Consider the following 2738-nt stretch of genomic DNA (forward strand, 5'->3'; position numbering starts at 1 on the left):
TAGGCTTAATTATATTGGGGCATACTCATAGTAAAAAAGTAACTCGTTGATAATCAGAAATTCAAATTCTACTGAGTGTCTTAAATTAATATTTTCTAATCTGCCCACCCTAAGAACCCAATTGTCCCTGGGTCAGAGGCCTTAAGGGTCATCAGTAACTCATACCCTCTGTACGGATGAGAAGGTTGAGGCTATAGGGTGCAGAACACAATGGCCCTAGCCCCTAGGCTCTGGTACTGTTGCCTAAGGAGTTGAGCCTCCCTTCTGTCCCAAGTGAGAGGAGGCAGTTGTGTTGACTAATAACATGAGTTCAAGTCCTAGCTCCTCCACTTCCCAGCTGTGTGACCTCGGGCAAGTCTCTTCACCTCTCTGAGCCTCCATTTCCTCAACTGCCTGCCGAATACGATGATAAATAATCAAACACTCTTCCCAGGCTACTCAGGGGTGTGTGAGGATTCAGTAAGATAGTTCACGTGAATGCACTTTGAAAGGATGAGGTGTACATGAAGTGCTCAATAAATGCGGGTATTACTAGAATGCACCAAGCTCATGCAGCCTTGGAGCTGCTGCATCTTCTCTTCCTGCAGAACCCTCACAGACCCCTCCTGCTTTCTGCATGGGTAGGCTCTTACCAAAAATAACATTGGACTCTTAGTTTGGTGTTTGTCACCCACACCAAACTGTGACCTTTGTGCAAGCAGGTGCCAGGTTGTTCATAGCTGCAACCCCAGTGCCCAGAATAGAGCCTGACACACAGTCATTAAGTGAATGAGTGAGTGAATAAATGAGTCATGAACACCCTAACACACCAGCCCATCCCTCCCAGCTATGTCACCTGCTTCTGGCCATCCCCAGGTCTCTCCAGGCGGGGGGAGGCGGGGGGGTCCCAGGCCAGAGGAGTCCAGAGTGGCTTGGCAGGGCAGGGAGAGGGGCGAGAACTCATTCTGGCCCAAGTGATCTTCATCAGCAAATATTTATTATCTGCTTCTCCATCTACCCCTGCTCCTCCCAGCCAGGCTATGAACAGGCAACACACACACACACTCACCCAGAGACAGAGCAAGAAAGGGGCCTGAATCTGGCTCAGATAACGAGACTTGGATCTTAAGGCTACCCATGCCACCTCCTCCCCTGAGCCTTGGTTTTTCTGTCTGTAAAATCGGGAGTTTCAACTAATCCTGCTTTGTGGAGGTGAAACCTTGGAAACCAAAGAATAACTTGAAACATTCATTCTTAGTTTTCCAAAGAGGGGAGGAACTGATATTCATTCATTCATTCATTCATTCATTAAAAAGGCAGTAACGACCAGGGATCAAGAAGTCACCTGTCTGAGTCTGAATCCCAATTCTGCCTCTTCCCAGCTGTGTGAACTTATGTGTTACCTAACCTCTCTGGGTCTCAGTTTCTCCATCTGTAACATGAAGTTAATAACAGTATCTGCCTCCTGGAGGTTTTGCAAGGATTAAATAAATTAACACACAGGTCATTAGAACAACTGAGTAGTCTTTAAGGCTTCATTGTTATTATGCATATATCTATGTTACCAAAAGCAAGTTCATTCACAGCGAGGACAAACAAACCAAAACTTTGGGAGTTGGAGCAGAGAAAGGTTTACTGCAGGGCCATGCAAGTAGACCAATGACTCATGCCTCATAAACTCATACTCCCCAAAGGGTTTCAGCGAAGCAAGGTAAGACAGGGACGTGGTTGATTGTTGCAGACTCTTTAGGGTTGGAATCCTTTGTTCTTGCAGCTGGCCTCGAAGGACAGATGTTCCTATAACCTCCAATGAGACAAATGTTATTCTCTGTTCTGCAACTTTTTACCTCTGTATGAATAGATTCAAGTTTCAGAGCCTTGAGGACAGGCTCTCCTGTATATTTCAGGCTATAATGCAACATTCTTGTACAAAAGGTGCAGAATCAGCATGACAGGCAACAGGGCACAAAGGTGAAAGTAAGAGGAACAGATCTAATAGGGAGTCAGATTTGTTCTTCCCTGTTACAAAAACACGCTTCCCAAGTGGTGCAATGGTAAAGAATCCACCTGCGAATGCAGGGGACAAAGGAGACACTGGTTCGATCCTGGGGTCTGGAAGATCCCCTGGAGGAGGAAATGACAACCCACTCTAGTATTCTTGCCTGGAAAATTCCACAGATAGAGGAGCCTGACGGGTTGCAGTCCACGGGATCACAAGGAGTCAGACACGACTGAGCACTGCGCACAGCACATTACACAAACATGCACAGTTTGAGAGCCTTCATATTCCTTGCCTTATCAACATCCCAAGAGGGCAGGAGATAGCAGTATCTCCATTTTACAGATGAGGAAACTGAAGCCCGTGGTGCATGGCAGGGCTGGGGAACAGCAATGGGTCACAGACACCTGAGCCACCTAAGAGCAGAGGACTGCATTCATGAGGACAGCTCCACCTCAGTTAGGGAGGTGGGGAATAAGGAGGTGAAGAGGTTTCAGTGGAAGGCATGCTGCTGGAACCAGTTATACCAGAGCTCTAGTTCATGGAGCACCTCCCATCTGCTGGGTCCCATGCTGTGTTTGGGACACAGCAGTGACCCAAACACTGTCACTAACTCCCCTATCATGGAGCTCAAAATCCGGGGGAGAAGGTGGATGTGTGACCAGGTGTGATTGGAGCTGTGATGGAGATGCATAGGCAGATGTGTGAGCCTGGAAGAGGGCTAAGGAAGAGGAGAAATCAGGGAGATTTACTGGAGGAG

This window comes from Odocoileus virginianus, chromosome 3 (genome assembly GCF_023699985.2).
Source record: "Odocoileus virginianus isolate 20LAN1187 ecotype Illinois chromosome 3, Ovbor_1.2, whole genome shotgun sequence".
Lineage (NCBI taxonomy): Eukaryota > Metazoa > Chordata > Mammalia > Artiodactyla > Cervidae > Odocoileus > Odocoileus virginianus.